Source organism: Halichoerus grypus, chromosome 14, assembly GCF_964656455.1.
Source record: "Halichoerus grypus chromosome 14, mHalGry1.hap1.1, whole genome shotgun sequence".
NCBI classification, from domain to species: domain Eukaryota; kingdom Metazoa; phylum Chordata; class Mammalia; order Carnivora; family Phocidae; genus Halichoerus; species Halichoerus grypus.
In genome coordinates, this window is record NC_135725.1 from 10,360,072 (window position 1) to 10,379,032 (window position 18,961).

At 43.6% G+C, this 18,961-nt stretch overlaps 1 protein-coding gene across 6 annotated transcripts in view; it reads right to left on the bottom strand.

Moving 5' to 3' along the window:
- Positions 1 to 18,961, bottom strand: part of KANK1 (KN motif and ankyrin repeat domains 1) — a 199,098-nt gene that overhangs the window by 74,676 nt on the left and 105,461 nt on the right. Inside the window, exon 1 of one of the 6 annotated variants that reach the window (XM_036090848.2) lies at positions 2,065 to 2,219. The exons of the other annotated variants lie outside the window; for them this stretch is intronic. The gene's annotated coding sequence lies outside the window, so the exon portion shown is untranslated. Of the gene's footprint in view, positions 1 to 2,064; positions 2,220 to 18,961 lie in introns of those variants that run through there. 6 annotated transcript variants of the gene reach the window in all.

Here is an 18,961-nt window from a genome sequence, read left to right on the forward strand (position 1 = left end):
GCCGGACTTGTTAAAAAAGCAGAACCGTGGGCCCCACGACAGACCTGCTGAACAGAACCTGCAGCCTAACAAGATGGCCAGGTGATTCGCACACACGGTGAAGTGTGACACGCACTGGGTTAGCCGTATTTTCCCTATCAGGCTTTACGTTTCCTAATAGGCTTACCTTCTATCCTGAGAGAGCCTAAGCAGTGGTTCATGACCTCGGCAGAATAGCGGAATTATTGCCCAGGCCCCACCACACACCAGTGAAACTACTCTGCGGGTGGGACCCTGGCATAAAGAAAGCTCCCCCAGGAGATTCCAATGTGCTACGTTGAGAGTCATTGGTCTATTCCAGTGGTTTTCAAAATGGGATCCCTACACGAGCAGCATCACCATCACCAGGGAACTTGCTAGAAATGCATATTTCTCTCCTTCCTTCCCGTCTCTATCTCCCTCTCACACGCACGCACACTCAATTGTGACTGTGCTTACAGAAAGGGAGCTCACTAAAACCTCAGGAAATTCTCAGAAGGCAGGCGTCCTGGTTTCTCTCTTGCACAACGTATTTGGTACCTAAAATAAAAATCTTTATAAGGATGGCCCAAAGTTCATTTAAAAATTGAGGATGAAGCCAGGAAGATACACTTGTAGAAGCTGACAGAGTCATCGGGTCGAAGCATACAGGGGATGAGCAGACCACGCTGGCTTGGAGCCGTCAGTCAAGTCTACTGTTCCATGGGGTTCTGTAGGGCTTACCCGATTGCAACAGTGTTTCCCCAAATCTGAGAGTACAGCATCCTGAGACAATCCCTGGAGATTCTGATTCCCTGATCCTGGCACGGTGTGTGAAATGTCTTGTTACAGGAGAAGTCTGGAGAACACAGTGCTTTCTAGGACTCTTATTCCTCACACGTCACTGTTTCTCAAAGTGTGGCCCTGGACTAGTATTGTCACCTGGAGATTTATCAGAAATGCATGTTCTTGGGCCCACCCCGGGCTGCCAAATCCGAAATTTCAAGTGGGCCCAGTGGTTGGTGTGTTAACAAGTTCCGCAGCCATTTCCAAAACCATGGCACTGGGCCGTTTTCAAAACTCTTCCATCGTTTAAGTGGAAACTACCTGCTGTTATCCAAACACCTAGTTTTTGGTGAGAAGCACAGAGAAATGTTGGCCTCTTCATGGGTCGGGGGCCTTGGCTTGTGTCTTTCTTATGGAAGGGATGGTCTTCTTCCAAATAACAGGATGGAGGAACATGCTGAAGACAGTCTTCCGCTGTACTCATGAACTATTCGCACTGGGTAGGAGCAGAGGAGAATTGAACACAATGCCAAAACTAAACCAGTTGTGCCAGTGTGGTGGGATTTTTTAAAAATACCATGAAATTTTACTTGTATTGGAAAGACGATGTTAACAGCAACAGGAAACACAGAAAACACTTAAGGGTCTACTGTGATGAGGTGTGTTGATGATATTCCTAGTTGCTGTCCTTTCTGTTCCCAAACGATTATTTTGTCAAGAAACGTATTCACCACAACGGTATGAAAACTGGTTCGTTTCCTTATGTTCAAATGCAAGAGGACTACTTGAAAACTCAAGGAATGCAAGGCAAAGAACATTTCCTACACAATGACAGGTCTCAGAGGTTTCTGAAACTCCCCAAATCAAATGCAAAGTTTTGTGGTTTTTAGCAAACACACACTGTTCAAGGGAGAGCTTTTTACTGCCTTCAGTCCATATCCAAAAGAGGTCAGGACTCAAGGAAAGTCAAGAACCTCTGAATTTCGGGACGCCTGGGTGGCTCAGTTGGTTGAGCCCCTGCCTTCGGCTCAGGTCATGATCCCGGGGTCTTGGGATCGAGTCCTGCATCGGGCTCCCTGCTCGGCAGAGAGTCTGCTTCTCCCTCTGCCTGCTGCTCCCCCCCGCTTGTGCTTTCTCTCTCTGACAAATAAATAACATCTTTTTAAACAAAACAAAACAAAAAGAACCTCTGAATTTCAGCCTCTTTCACTGGACACAAATCTGGACCCAAGGCTTAACAATAAAATGTTCTAAGATATGAAAGAAAGTCCATTCCCTTACCTGGAAACCTCTTTTCGGTGGCCTTAAAAGCTGTTCATGAGGACGGGGGCTCATCCACAACAGTGGAGATCGTGATGAGCAAAGTCGCAGCCCAAGACCAGGAGCCTGGAAACCACGTTTTCATTTCCATGTGGCCTCAAACGACCTCCAGGACTCTGGCAAAGTTACTTAAATGCTCTGGGCCCCCGGTTCTCTAGGGTGGGGTGAGGACAGCCCTGTAATAACAACTCCAAGGCTGACAGACATCCTGTGATTCTGTATTTGGGCTTGTGTCAATCCTAGGCTCCCCTGGGCCGATGTTGCCAAATCAATTCAGACCCCATGGGATGTTGTGCATGGGTCAGCAGGACATAGGTCTTGCCTCCCAGGCCCCCCGCCCCCTGCCACATCTGGAAGCTCATCCTGGCACAGGGCTGACCACAGATATTGACCACCAGGCAACAGGGAGGAAGTGCTATAAGAGGAGGGTTCTGGATTCTTCTCCAACTCAGTGCTAAAAGGCGTTGCTTCATCCTACCCCTTCCAAACGAAGGTACCTTTTCTCTTTTGGGGCAACAGTGGCACATTTTCAACAATAAAGAAAAGTGTAAGAGAAAAAATGAAAAATCAGCTATAATTCTGGTGGGTAGTGTCCTAATTCTTCCCTGTGCTCACACACATGGGCATACACATTCGTTCCCAAATATGTTACTTTATTTTTCTTTAGTCTCTTCTATTTACTGTGAGTAGCATTTTTTGTTAATATGTTACAATCTTTTCATCCTTTCACCCACTGACGTTTCCGCGATGGGACAATTATGAATAAAGCTGCTATGAATATTCTCCCACACATCTTTTTTGTGAACATGTGTTTATACACTCAGGAATAAAACTGCTGGATCACAGAGAGTGTGTGGTTAACTTTCTAAGAAACACCCCCAACTTCTTTCCAAAGTGGTTGCAACATTTTACATTCTCACTGGCAATGTACGCAAGTTCAAGTTGTTGCTCATTGTCACCAATACTAGATACTATCAGCTGGTGTTGGTCATCACTGCTGGTGGTTTGACTTGCCCCTGTCTCCCTGATGACCAATGCTATTGAGCATCTTCTTCTGGGCTGAGTGGCCATCACAGACCTTCTTCTGCAACAACTCTGGGCACATCTTTTCTTCATTTCTTATTAGTTGTTTGTCTTTTTGCTCTTGAATTACAGTAATTCTTTATATAATTGGGTAAGAGTCCTTTTTTGGATTTGTAAGTGTTAAAATATCACAAATATTTCCACAGCAGGCTGTTGCTTGCCTTTTTGTTTTCCTAATGTTGCTTTTTTGAAGAACAGAAGTTTTAAATTTTGGGAAGCCCAGAACACCAGTTGTCTTCTTCTATGGTTAGTGCTAAGAAGTCTTGTGCTAAGAAATCTTGCTTGCCCCTGAGATGCAAAGACATTATTTTTTGTTTTCTTCTAGAAGCTTTAAGGTTTTAGTTTTTTCTGTGCTTCATCTCAAATTAATTTTTGTATACGGTATGAGGCAGGGGTCGAGCTTAATTTTTCTCCATCTGAATAACCAATTGTCTCAGCACCATTACTATAATTCTTTTAACATTTATAGGAGCCATCTTTTTTTTTAAATTTTATTTATTTATCTGAGAGAGAGCATGAGCAGGGGGAGCGGCAGAGGGAGAAGCAGTTTCCCTGCTGAGCAGGGAGCTGGACATGGGGCTCGATCCCAGGGTCCCGGGATCATGACCTGAGCTGAAGGCAGAAGCTTAACCAACCGAGCCACCCAGGAGCCCCTATAAGAGCCATCTTTTAAAGATAACACCTGCATCTTTCCGTTTTAACAGCTGCAGAATGTTCCCTTTCATGCCTGGGCCATATTTTATTTGACTTTCCTTTTTACTGAATATTTAGATTATTTCCAATTTTCTCATATTACAAGTACTCTGGGAACATACTTTTACATTCAGCTTTGTGTACCTGTCCAATAATTCGCTATGGATCAATTCCAAGAAGTGGATTTATGACATGAAAAGACACAGCCTGTGCATTCTGACAGGTAATGCCAGGTCACCCCGCAGAAAGGTGGAACTCTCGCCAAAACCGCATGGAAGGGCCAATGGAACTGTAATCCATGTCTATCTGCGTTGCTTTTAACACAGTAAACACACCATCAAAACAATGCATCCAAAAATCTCTCTGCATACAATATGTTCTTATGATGTTTGAATTTAATATGGCCATTTTTGTTGTTCAACGTGGGATTCTGTTTATTCTTCAGCCTTGGTTCAGAGTAAATTATATTTCATAAACTCAATTCCTGTATATAGTATTAATGCTGTCTCTGGGGGTAAATTTATAGAAAATGTTTAATTCTCTCCTCCAGAAGTCTAAGAATGAGAAATCCTGGAATGACTTATAGTGGCTCATTACCTACTACATTATATGGGGGTTGGTGTGTAACCAATTGGTCAGAGCAGAGATGGGAATACACTCTAGACTCCTGTCCTAAGACTGAAGAGGTCATTGTGTCAAAAGAACACAGTCAAGTACATACATTTGGACCCTAAGTACCTTCTGGAACAGGCTCCCCTTTATTCTTTCAAAGAGGTATCTCATGCACACACATACACCCCACATAAGCAGGTGGGTAGGGAAAATGCTGGTAAACTGCAGAAGAAAGTTCTAGCTATTGCTGCCACTGTGAGGCCAGATTCCTTAGATTAGGAACACGGAAGAAGAAATTAATACAGCCAACTATGAATTATATAAAAATTTTCTGAAGCTATGAAACCAAGATTTTTTTTTTAAAGAGAGCCAAGGGGAAAATACGAAATATATATATTAACACACACACATTTTAGAGGTGTCCTTACAGAAATAAAACCACATACTTGAAGTAAAGACGTACGAATATATTATATACAACGTCATATGATTATAAAACTCTTGGTTGCCATGGTTTAACAATGTGCTCTAAAAACCCTCTGAGTTCAGATCCTGCCTTTGTAGATGAGAACATTTCATGAAATAACAGAGGTTAAGAGGTAGAATAGAGTCCCAGGAACCAGTTAGTGGTGGCCCCGTGTCCTTCCAGGTGAAGAGAGGAAGGCACATAACAGCTTTTTTCCTACGACGGAAGCAGAAGGAAATGGAACTTTCCTCTCTGAATGTCCCCTAAGTTCCTATTTATTTTCTTACACTTCTGCCCCCCTCTCCTTCCCTCCTAGCACTTAACTGCTGTACAAAGAGCCAGTTCCTGGAATTCCAAGTCCACGAAATGTGTATTTCTTGATTCTTTTCATCGGCAGGAACACGGGGCCTCTGTAGAGAATGCTGGAAGATTTTGGAAGAGACTGGGAGCCAGAGTTAAGCCCTAACTGGACAGTTCTTCTCGTTCGAGCCTCGGCGAAGCAGCTCCTCCCAGTACAGGGTCCCCTCTGTGTCACCCTCACTTGCGTGCGGGACAACAGTGACATCCAGAGTCAGAGCCCGCTGAAGTGCCCTGTCCTGACAAGCGGCTTGTCAGCAACACCAACACCCCTCGGAGCTGGTCACAAACGCAGCAAGTGGCCCCCACCCCAGCCCCAGGACATCAGAATCAGCATTTCAACAACTGCCCACCAAAAAGCGCGAGAAAGCCCGCTGGTTTCACAGAGATCTCTACACCACGTTCGCGTCTCTGCGAAGTCCGCGCTCTGGGGAGAGCACTGAATTGACCTGTTCCATCGATTTTTCTTTATTTTCTGACCTTCTGCTTTCACTTTGCAAGACTTAATTCCTACATATTTCTTTAGGACCCGTGAGCGCAGAGGCCAACCCCAGAACTCCCACACTGGCTGTGGACAGAGAAAGGCAGTTACGCGTTTGCTTTCAACCAACCGTGACTTGCACTGAACTTTTTGCCTACTGCTCTGCTTATGAGAATATTGGGATTGCGGATGCTAAAATAGTACAGTATCCTCTTGACCTTTTCACAAATTCCGCACTAATGCTGGCGGGAAGGGACCATTTTGTGGTTCTACCGGGGCCTGCAAGGGGACACAGAAAGTGGCAGCCTCCTCCTTGCATGATTTTCCCCTTAAGCTCCTGTCTCTTTCAGTCCCACCTTCTCATTGAAGAGAGGAGGAGGATGTGGTGAAGAAGCTGTCTTGTAGGCTGGCCCCTGTGAGCTGCCTCCTCATCCCACCCGCCCCCCGGAGTCACCCCGTAAGAGCTGCAGGCGCGAGGCATGTTTCACACCCCCCTCGCCTGGCTGCCAGGGGGGAACAATGGTCAAAAATGAGATGGATACGGGGGCGCCTGGCTGGCTCAGTCGGTAGAACGTGCAACTTTTGAACTCGGGGTCTTGAGCTGGGCGTAGAGCTTAAACAAACACGCAAAAACCCCGAGATGGATACCATCTGAATGCGAACGAATATTCACGCTGAATGAAAACCTTGATAGGCCTTTAAGAAGGAACGTGAGCCTTCAAGCTCCAACAAGCCAAGCGAGAATGGAAACCGTTTGGGTGTCAAAGCTACTGTTTTGAGTCAGGGTGCACAAATACACGTTCTAGTCTGAACAGCTCATTGGAAACCGGCTGCCGTGGGTGCTGATCATCAGACACTACGACTTTAATCTGTAAGTTGCATTCCAGGACGTTATTGGACCACATCCACATCTAAGTCATTTCAGTGGCTGAGGTCAATTATCAAAGATTCTTATAATTCCACTCATTTGCTGGCTCCAGGTTTCATTTTTTTTTTCAATGCCTTGAACCAAAGTGACCATATAGCTTATGATTCAAATTGGGACACTTTTGAGAGGGCTAAAATGTTAAGTAGATGGGATGTTGGAACAACAGGCATAAACTAGGATGGTCCCAGGCAAACTGGGACGCATCATCTCCGAGTCTTTAAGAACTAACAGAAAAAAAGGGAGGGGAAGGGAATACCAAGACAGAGAAACACGGAGAGAATGCTATAAAGACATAGAACCCAGTCATAAAACAGGCATCTTATATATATCCCACTGCCACGAGGCTCTCTACGTTCTTATTAATGGATAGAGTAAAAATGCACAGTGGAGGCTGAGAAAGGCTGCAGGAACCAGCGAAGTCCAACAAAGCTGTGCTGGTTTCACTGTCCTCACCCCTGAGCATAATGCCAGTAACAGGATTTTCTAGAGCAAGAGGCTCTGAATAATACAACCTCCAACATTCTCCTGGGAACTGCATTCGACACTGACATGCATTGTTTCCCTTTAACTCAGAATCTCAGAGCTGGATTATCTAAATGGTTTCAGGACAAAAGTCTCCCACCCTCTATTCTAAACCAAACCTGAGAACAGACTCGTCCTCGCTGTACAATTTTTCGATGTTTTCACATGCATTATCTTAGCTAAGCTGCAAAACAGCTTCGTGAGATACGTGCCCCCTGTAACAGATCAGGAGACCGGGTTCAGAGAAGTGAGCTCCACGTGGCACCTGACCTGGTAAGGGCACAGACCAGCCCGACGCTCACTGCCAGCCTGCTGCTCTCTGCCCACCCAGGGGCTGTAGGCTTTGCAAGTGCAACGATCGTCCTCGTTTCCTAAGCACCTACCACTCAGCCTAGGACAGGCAATGTTCAGAATTATTTTAATTAATTAAAGATTATTTTTTGAGTGAATGAGTAAGTTGCATAAGAAAACGAATTGGTACATTTCGATTCTTGTGTCTGTGTTCTCATTTTATGACCCAGAGAAGGCAAATATTACATATTATATATGCAGAATTTTTTTTAAAAGATTTTATTTATTTATTCATGAGAGTCAGAGAGATAGAGAGGCAGAGGGAGAAGCAGGCTCCTCAAGGAGCAGGGAGCCCGACATGGGACTCAATCCCAGGACTCCCGGATCATGACCCGAGCCAAAGGCAGATGCCCAACCATCTGAGCCACCCAGGCGCCCCTATGCAGAATATTTTTAAAGAAATACTGAGATGATCCTAGTAAAGAATGAGAAAAGAGAGGCACCTGGGTGGGCTCAGTCGGTTAAGTGTCCGACTCTTGATTTCAGCTCAGGTTATGATCTCAGAGTTTTGAGATCGAGCCCCACGTTGGGCTCCACGCTGGTTGTGGCGCCTGCTTAAGATTCTCTCCCTCTGCCCCGGGCCCCACTAAAAAACTGAAGAAAAATAAACAAAGAGAAAAGAAACAAGTTTACTATTATGTAGTTAACATGGCTAACAGGAGAAGGAGCCTCCAGAAACAGCAGGTGAAAGCAGAAGGTTGAAATGTACAACAGCCAGATCCTTTATTTTGACCTCATTTCCTTGGACTGGAAAGACAGCTCTGTGAAAGACACTTTCCCAAGGCTACCCACCTAAGGTCTTAGATCAGGGCTGGTATTTCAGGTCTCTGCTACAGTAAGTGTGGGCCAGAAAGAAAAACTAAGGTCATTCAGCTCCTTCTTTATTTGTTCTGAGTCAACAAGGAAAAAATAGCATAGAACACTTCATGAGATTATGGCGAGAGCTTTCATTCCCCATAGTTTCCTTTTGGTGCTTCTTAGTTGATACTAGGGCTGCATACAACTGTTTTAAGAGCTTTCTCTTAAAAAAGAGCACTCCCTTAAAGCAAACTGTAATGATTAAAACAAACAAACAAACAAACCCCAAAATAAGAAACAGGGTGGGGATTAAATACACATCTAATGGGGAAAGAGTGTGAACACTAAAAACTACACTTGTTTTTTGTAGTTTTCACTACTTTGAGACCTGACCAGTACCAAAGATCAATAGTTATAGTGGATTAAGTTTCATGGAAAGGCACAGAAAAAAACACAGAGGTATAAAAGTGACAGTCCTCTTCAATTTCAGCTTCCCTCATTCTCATATTTCATCAATATAATAAAAGTACAATACAACATCTGTGTTTAGGATGCCAAGAAATAGTATAAAACATCCTTATGTGATAAGGACATAGCTACCCAGAACTCAGGTGTCTGCTTGGAACACTGAGAATAGAAAATAATCAAATACATAGATAAACGATCACAAATAAATCCATGAGCTTTGCTTATGCTGAAACCTTAAATCCATGGCCAATTTACTCTTCTTCCACATATGATTCTATTAAATTTGGCTGTTTGGCCCTCCTTCCCCCCCCCCAACCCCTGATCAGATTATAAGTTTGGGGGACTGCTTTAGAAAAGTCATGTAACTCAAAGGCAAATTCCTATAGCAAGAGAAGAGATGTTAAAATGATGCTTGGGGTGCCTGGGTGGACCAGTCAGTTGAGCATTCGACCCTTGATTTTGGCTCAGGTCGTGAGGTCGAGCCCTGCATTCAGCTCTGTGCTGGGCATGGAGCCTGCTTAATATTCTCTCTCTCCCTCTCCCTCTGCCCCTCCCCACTTCCTGCTCCCATGCTCTATTTCTCTCAAGAATAAAATAAAATAAAATAATGCTTGAGAAGGCAGAAAACAACCCTATAAACTGTGGTTCCTAGGGACGTTATAACATAGTAACTACGATTGACAATGACAGACCTAACTTACTAAGAGAAGCTTAGATTATGTTCAATAGATTGCTTAAGAAAGTGTATAAATATGTAATCAATTTCAAAAGGTTTTCAAACCAAAATGGTTCAGGCAAGAGAAGGACACAGAAGACATCATCACAGGGACAAATCCTGAGCCATTTGGAAAGCTCAGCTATCCAGAACAGCGTATTCTCTGATGGAGAAATATAACCTGATTTACTACAATTTACTTCTAAATATAAAAAACATTTCCTGTGGTGCCTGGTGACATTCATATTTTCCAAAGGTTAGTGTATGACTGCTGAAACAGGTATCCTAAGCAAACGTAGAAAAACATAAAAGTAAAACAAAGTGTCAAGCAAGGACATTATTAGTTGACTGCCAAGCCCTGAACTGTTAGTCCCTGGGGTCTACCACCAAGCTTCAGTCCTCTTGTCATTCCAGGGTAGCCTGCCTGGGGCTCAGCACCTGCTAAGCGGTCAACAAATGGCTACTGAAATACCTATGTAATTTTGTGGCCAAGTCAGATCATTAAGGCCAAAAATGTAATTTGTGGTCAAATCATGAAATACTTTCTTAAAAAAAAAAAAAAGGAAATACTTCCTTAGCCCTTTACCTTGTTTTTGTCGCAAAAACCAGGGTACATTAGTTTTTAAACATGAGAGATTCCATTTCCTAAAAATGTGACCTCTTTTATTTCACTGATTATTAACCTGAAGCCTATTTCTTAAACTCCTAAAAATGTCAGAGTAGAATTCAATTCCCTTCTACCCAGGTTAATGGTAGTTGATGTTTGTTCTCGAAACACCAGCACCTACACAAAAATCACAGATACTTATCACCTTGATTGAAACCACAGGGACCACGTAGATTTAAAAATCTGTGCTTCCTTTAACTGCTTTTCAGGAAGACGATATAGCCTAGTCTCCAGACCCACCAGGCCAGGATCCTCTCTACTTTATTACCAAGGTTAAAAGAGACTGGTTTTACCACAGACACCACTTGGAGAAGCACCAAGACAATTGTGGTAAAGAACGTTGCATACTCTGTAGTGAAACATCACAGACTACACTTCAATATACATTTTCCCATATGCAAGACAAATCAAAGCTAAGTTTAGTCCATTTATCTTAAAATCCCTTGCTTTTAAACAAAATACTCATGGGAGAAGCTCCCTAGAATGGAGATCAAAATTTTAAGTGGAGAGTAAATTAAACCAAAAAAAACAAAAACCAAAAACAAAAACCATATTGAAAAAAAAATCTTATTCTGCAAAGGAAGCATTTAAAGAGTTAACTAATATTAAAAGTTGTTTTTAGACAGCAAAAGAGCAGATCTTAAAAAAAATACGGTAAAAGTTTATCATCAAAAAGATATCTTAAAGCAGTAGCTTTGAAAAGCTTACGAAAAAGTTCCGGACCTTATCACCAGAAAGTGTAGATACGTACACACACACACACACACACACACACACACAAATCTGCATGAGATTTCAAAGGAAGACAGAGAGGCAAGACTGTCATCGCCACCCTCAATAGATCCACGGTTTAATACTTTGATTTCAAAATATTAAGATCTTCCCGAATTGTGATCTAACCAGACGCTTAAAAATGACCTTCCCTTCACTCTTTTTATGCTTCCAAATAGGCTCTCCTTTTTTTTGTTTGTTTGTTTTGTTTATAAAATGGTTCCTAATATATTAAATAGGGGGCTATAAGGTAGGAGAAAGAAAGATAAATTTACTCAGGCATAAACTGCATCCAAAAAAATCTTCTAGAACACCAGGAATACTTACCAGCGCCATCACGTCGACACTGGCTTGTGGAGCCGGAAGGCTGCCAATTGGAGGCACAAAAATAAAACTCTCAGAATACCAAAAGGAAGCGCTAACTTTCTTCCATCTATAGAAGCTTACCAGATGAAAGAGAAAAAAGAAAGTTGACAGGTACCTATTGACTTTGCAGGACATAGAAACAAATTTGCCTTTAGAAATTCAAATAAATTTCAAATAAGAATTACCTGCCACAAAAGCTCTTGTCTAGCTTGAATTTTTCTCCCTCTCAAAGATGACGAATTCTATCAGCTGGCCATTCACGGAAATGCAAACCATTGCTCAGTGCTGGTGGCCGAGCGTGCCCATGAGCCCCAAATTTGGGGTACGAAACTGACAAAAGCAAGCTCATGCACTGCTGGGATTTAGCAAAAGCAAACACTTGTTCAAAACCAGATCTGCCACTCAACACCACGCTCCTCTTCCCAGTTTTTAGTTTGCCCAAAGGTAAATTAATTCAGAAAAGTTGCTGGAAAAGTAATATCTGGGGGTTTTTTGTTTTGTTTTTTAGAGAGAGAAAGAGAAGAGAGCATGCCTAAGCTGGCCGGGGGGGGGGGCAGGGGCAGGAGGCAGAGGGCGAGGGAGAGAGAGAATCTTAAGCAGGCTCCACACCCAGCGCAGAGCCCAATGCGGGGCTCAACCTCCTGACCCTGAGATCATCACCTGAGCCAAAATCAAGGGTCAGATGTTTAACTGACTGAGCCATCTGGGCTCCCCAATAATGTCTGTTTTTTAAAGGTGGAGAGGATAAGCTAATGGATCTTTACACGTTACCCTCAAAGAGAAAGGTTATTTTCTCCCCCTACCCTGGTAAAGCACAAATGGGTGGCCCAAGGATGCCTCTGTTCCCAGCTCCTTAAGAGGGGGGCCATATGCCTTAAAAGCCTTTGGGATCCCAATGCTTAGAATACCCTGAACACTGCTCCATTTATGTGTTTACGATGGTGGTGGTGATGATCTTATCAGCCATTTCACAAAACAAACCCATCGCTTGGGAAGAATATAAAGGATACCAAGAAAAAGGGAGGAATACCAAGAGGCATGTTCTACTTTACTCCCAATGACCAAAGCAAACACGTGACAAGGTGGATTCTAACACAGGAAATAATTTACTTAAATAAAAGATTTTCATTTATTTATCTGATAAAGACATATACACATACATGCCCAGACTACCTCTAGACATACCGCGCACATCTAATTGTATTAATTATCACTTCCACGGGGGACCTGGTTTCTTACAGCCGAACTTCTCACTATTGTGGGGCTTCTCCCAACACACAGCTACATTTTCAGGCTTGAGGCATCACTGGTGGAAAACGGGAAATCGGTGTAGGCTACCAATATGGCTTAAAAAATGACATCAAAATTGAGCACTCCCTTCTGAAATATCATTATAACACAGGCAGACATTTAAAAATGCTGGTGTGTTTCCATTCAAACAGACTGCACCTGTTTGAGCAGTTAGGATAAAGGTGAGCGGCCAAGGGTCTTGTAATTCATAAAGCACAGGATTGGGGATGAGAGCTTTTGAGTCCCTGATTTGGGGGCGCTGTGTAAAAGGAGATCTAGAGACCTCACCTAGAGCCTGAAACAGACAGACAGACAGACACACACACACACACACACACACACGCAAGAAAAGCAGAAGGGTGTGGTAGTGTTTGGTAAAATCATCCAAAATCATATCCCCAAATGGAAAGAAGGTGGGTTCTTGAGAAACTGATTACTGCCAAAGGTAAGAAACAGAAATAAAAAGGGAGGTGTATGTTTAAATAAAATGGAGTGGAATGTAATCCTAAAGTAAAATGACAGTGGGGAGAGACCTGGTAGAGCCTGCTGAAGCAAAGTGTTTAGCATCAGGGGAAAAGTGCATCCTAAGATTGCTTTTTTATGGGGCTCCCTAAGGAACACAGAACCTCTATCGAGATATGTTTTTTTTTTACATACCATGCATTCTTATGAAACTTCTAAAGCATGAACCTTGTTTAGGTGAACGTATTAAAATACACAAAAATAAATGTAGTCAAATCCAACTGCTCAGCCCTGGGTTAAAAGGAGCCAACTGTCCCTAAATTATGGGCATCGTTACGCCCCCTTTTTATATCGGTTCTTGGCAGTGGCATAAATTGAATGACAGAAAGAGGAATCAGTCTGGGGAGAAATGAGAGGAGGAAACTGCAAGACTCATGTTGATCTGGGGACCAGGAACCCACAGAAAAGAGTAAGAAGCCAAGTGCTTCCTAAATGGCTGACGTCAAATCCGATACTTTGATGAAAGACACCGAAGTCCACCAAGTTTGAAAGGATGGACAACTACAAGTTTGCCCAGAACCTGGGAATCAAGGACCAACACACTCCCTGCCAAACAGTCTGCCTCCAGCTGACAAGACACAGCGGGGACACTTCACCGAGCTGCTGCTAACAACGTCATCTGGGCACCAACGGTCACGAAATACTCATGTGAGACTCTGTTTCTATGCTTCTGCTGAACAAAACCAGCGCATCCCTGACACAGCAGAGGGGCAGCTTCCTCCGTGAAGTGCCAGAGGGTGGCCAAGAGAGCAAACCTTCAGGAAAGGCGCAGGAGAGAAGACAGAAGTGGCTTCTACGGGACAAGAAGGATCTCGGCCGTGGAGGCTCTCCTGGCACCACGGGTAAGAGATGCAGTGGGAGCCTGGGGAGTGAGGCCCTGTTCCCATGGGGTCGAGTCCTGTTTGCAACCAGCCTTGGACATACAGGGTGGCTTCATCTGCAGATTCATGCTGTCATTTCGGACAGGCCAGGGTTCCAGACAACGATATAAGACAGGTATCTTTCCTCATGATACTGTTCTGCCAAGAGCATCCCTGGAACACGAAAATTCTCTGACCCTGAAAGTACTAAGATGTTTAAGAAATTGATGGAAATCCTCAAATAATTACAGTGTAGGTAGAGGAAGAACCACGACAGTATGCTTCTTGAATGAGCAGTATCTTCATCTGCCACGATGATGGAGAGCACAGAGCCAAGTTAACTTGCCCTCAATGACTACTGTGCTCATACCTTCACCACGATATTTGATAAGAACCCCTGGATCTTCTGTTTTAGTTTCCCCAACAGTTACCACTGCTACATACATAAAGGAAGATACAGATTAGTGTGTATCTGGATGTGATGCTCGGCACTTCTGCAGCCATTTTGCCCCCATGCAGAGCAAGTCTGAGGACCACCAGCATATGGTGGAAAGCAGAGTGGAATGACAGTAAGCACCTGGGTCTTTGATGATATCACTGAACCCCACATGAAAACAGACAGTCTTTGACTTACGATGGTTTGACTTAGGATTTTATGATGGCATGAAAGGGATATGCATTCCATAGACACCACACTTCACCCCCCCAAATTCTGAATTCTGATCTTTTCCCATGTGGTATGGTACTGTCTTGTGATGCTGGGCAGTGGAGCAAACCACCTACCCAGTCAGCCACATGATCACGGGGGTGAACAACTGATACACGGACAGCAATCTAGACCCTACAACCCTTGTGCTTTTTACTTTCTGCACAGTATTCAATAAATTAAATGAGGTATTCGATACTTCATTATAAAATGGCTTTGTGTTAGATGATTTTGCCCAACTATAGGCCAACGTAAGTGTTCTGAGTACACTGAAGGTGGACTAGGCTAAGCTATGACGTTTGGTGTATTAAATGCATTTCTGAATTACGCTATTTTCAACTTGTGAGGGGTTTATCAGAATGTAACCCCATTTCAAGTCGAGGAAGATCTGCACATTCATTCTTGGGTTGTTTCTTGGTCCCACAGGACAGTGATTGTCTCAAAGTATGGTCCCCAAACAAGCATAGCACCATTACTCAGAAACTTACTAGAAATACAAATTCTCAAGCTTCCCCAGACTCACTGAATCCGCAATCCTGGGGATAGGGCCCAGCAACCTGTGTTTGAATAAGGACTCCTAGTGATTCTGATGCACTCCGAAACTTAAGAACCACTGCTGTAGGCAACCCTACTTACGACATCTGCTACCAGTCATCGTTAGGCACGATCAAGTGAATGTTGGACCTTACAAAATGGGTTAAACCCTCCATTTTCCAAAGGCCGTATCACCAGAGGTGAAAAAAGGAGACAAAAGAACAAACATCCAGCAAATTCTCAAACTAAAGCTTTCACGTCATTATTGTGTAGAGGTCATGAGACTATTTGCTAGTGTCTGAAGAAAGCAGAAGACCCGCAAATAGCAGGCTTGAGAAAGAATGGGGTGGGGAGGAGGATGAGTATTCCTATGAGCCAGGACAAGTTTTCTTCCTGATGAAAGAGACATTAAGGAATTGTTGGAGGAGTGGAATGCAGTAGAAATGGCAGGGGGGAGGCGGGAGGGAAGGCAGACAAATGGATGGAGTAAAGCACTAAATATTCCTGAAAGTTGCAAAGGTTTGAACAGGGGGCTAGGGAAGGCCTGGGGAAGTCTGAAGCGGCCGGGTAAAGGCTCTGGGAAAGAGGATGGCTTTGGGGGCCTAAAGGAAGGTGGATGGTCAATTCGGTGCTTGCAGAACAGAAGGCAGTGCGAGGATGAAGCCGAAGAGTAACATTCAGCATCTGGGCAAAACTACTCTGCTGCTGGAAAATGACTGAGCCTCCATGACATCCTTCATGCCGCCCCGAATGCTTGCTACGGGGCAGATGGGAAACGCGGAGATGCTTATAGTCCAGGTGGGGAAAAGGAGGAAGGAAAGGGCGATAATTAGACACGAAGCACACAGGAAGTAAGCACCCAGCCTGTGTGATCAGATGTGCTGGTGATGAGAAACAATAAAATATGGCACCAGTATGGACAAGAACCCTGAAAAGTTTGAAATTATTCTGATAATTCTCACCAAGAAGGGTTTTGCATCTGGATATGTAATAGTAGCGTTCTCAACCCAGCTGCCCATAGACTCTCCTGGGGAACTTTTAGATCCCATTTTATGAAAACAGACTGGACCCTACCCCAGACCACTTGAACCTGAAGTTTTGAATATGATACCTAGATATACATATTTTAAATATATATATATTTAAATATATATATTTTTGAGACATATATATATAGAGAGAGAGAGAGAGCATGCATGCTTGTGATCAAGTTGGAGGGAGAGGGAGAGAGAGAATCTCAGGCAGGCTCCATGCTCAGCACAGAGCCCTGCATTGGGGATTGATCTCATGACCCTGAGATCATGACTTGAGCCGAAATCAAGAGTCAGCCACCCAATGGACTGAGCCACCCAGGTGCCCCTATACATGCATATTTTTAAAAAGCTCCTTCAATAATTACATGTAGTGAAAACTAGGAACCCCTCTCTGAGAATATTAGTAAAATAAATTAAGAAAATCTAAAACCTGTATGTACCATTGCAGAAGTGAGTTTGTGATTCCTTACAAAAAGGACAAAAAAAAGTGAGTGGATGAAGAAAGAATATTAATACATTGTGAATGTCACTTGTACTTTTTCTTGTTCTACTAATATGGAATTCTTACTTTTCTAATAATAGAAAGGGATGAATATTTTATTTTAAGGACTGGCTCTAGTCTCAAAGGGGCTTATTATGAATAGAATGTTAAGAAAATTTCCATTTGTGGGTTATATTAGTCTTAGTAACATTTTGGGGAAAGGGTTTGCACAAATAAAGTCAGGGTTTGTGGTTCTCTGAAAAGTACACGAGGGAACAGAGAGAAGCAAAGACATGCCCCAAAGACCTCAGAATCCAGCTGGGAGATGTGACCTTCACACAGGTCCCAAATAAGCAGAAAAGAGGGAGGGCAAAGAAAGTTCTATGGAGGGCGCCTGGGTGGCTCAGATGGTTAAGCGTCTGCCTTCGGCTCGGGTCATGATCTCAGGGTCCTGGGATCGAGTCCCGCATCGGGCTCCCTGCTCCTTGGGAGCCTGCTTCTCCCTCTGCCTCTCTCTCTCTCTGTCTCTCATGAATAAATAAATAAAATCTTAAAAAAAAAAAAAAGTTCCATGGAGCAGAGGGAACTTAGGTGAGGGCTTGGGGGTGCCAAGAATCTGGAGGGGCAGAGAGGAGGTTTGGTAGAAGTAGGCAGGCACAACTTTGTAAAGCCACCAAGGGGAGGCCAAAATGGTGGGGGGTGGGTATGGCGAGGAGGGTTACAGAATAGGAAGGAGGAAAGCCTTGGAGTCCTGATGGCCAACTTTCCACCTCTGTATTAACATTGTGCACAGGTTCGTTACCATAGTAACCTTGTTCTCCTTGCCAGTGATGGGTTTAGGAAAGGACATTGACTCCATTCCGGTCAGTGAGATGCAAAGAGACTTTCTCCAGGCCACTTCTGGGGAAAGATTCCTCCATTCCTGAGACAGACACACAATGCCCTATCTGACCAGACAGCGCCAGGGAGGGACCGCCTGAGCCTCCGATGCTGTCCCTGAGCCACTGAATCAGTCAATTTTTATTAATTTGGAGTCTTGTAAGAGTGGTACGATCAGTAGCAGTGTCCATGGCACGAGAAAGAGCTGGATTACTTATTCACAGTTCATAAAATGTTTCATTCCCTAATTTTCTTACGGGGTACTAGAAGTGGGTACAAATTCAAGAGTGGGCAGAAAATGGTATAGAAGCTGTAAAAAAAAAAAAATTACAGGCTGTTTTATTTTGCGTGAAACCTCCATCTCTACCCGTTATGATACATGTACTAAGCAATTATCTTCTCTATGTTCCCAATAATGATCTTCTCTAACCAGTTTGTAAAATACTTCCCATTCAACTTTTAAGATGAACAACATCATCACTAAACCACCGATTCCGTTAACCTCTTCTCTTAGATCCCCAAGGTAAAAGCACGATCACCTTGACAAAGAACGACACGTGGTGGATGTGTCATCCCAGAGGTCAAAATCTGCAAGTGTGGAATTTCAGGAATATTTTTGGTCATGAAAATCCACAATAGGTGGCTGCCAAGATCTGATGTTAAAGGAAACTGTGAAATCTGACTTAAATAGAAGTTTGCTGCTACCTTCCATGGCTTGACCAAACTCCGAGTCATCGTTAAATGGGGCGCCAAATGTGACCTCCTTTTTATTCAAGTCTTTCAGAGACTGTTAGGGGCCAGAGACACTGTTCGTCCTAGGAGGACGGAGATTAAGGGTACATCCTTTGTCTTCACGGACAGAGGAGTAGCGGAAGGGAAGTTATGACCTTTTTCAATTTAACCGCAAGTTAAATAGTTATCCAAAAGGCGTCAGCTGAGAGCTACAGAACACAGAGGGGAGGTAGATAATCCAGAGATGTGGGAATGGGTTATCGGAGGGCATCGCCCTTGAACGGAGTGTTGACGATGAGTGAGTTGGCCCTGAAGGGGAGGAAGTGTAGTCTTCAAAGAAGACATGCAACAGACAGAAAGGCAAGAGCCCCCAGGATGGGGTGTGTAAGAGGGAGCTGTGGGAAATTAAAATACACAAGAGCTGGATGACTAAGGGCTTTGTATACTAAGCCAAGGAGTTTGGATTTTGTTTTGAAAGTATTGGGAGCCACTGAATGTCACATGAGCTCAGAAGCCACAGGACTGGGTTTGTTTTTAGGAAT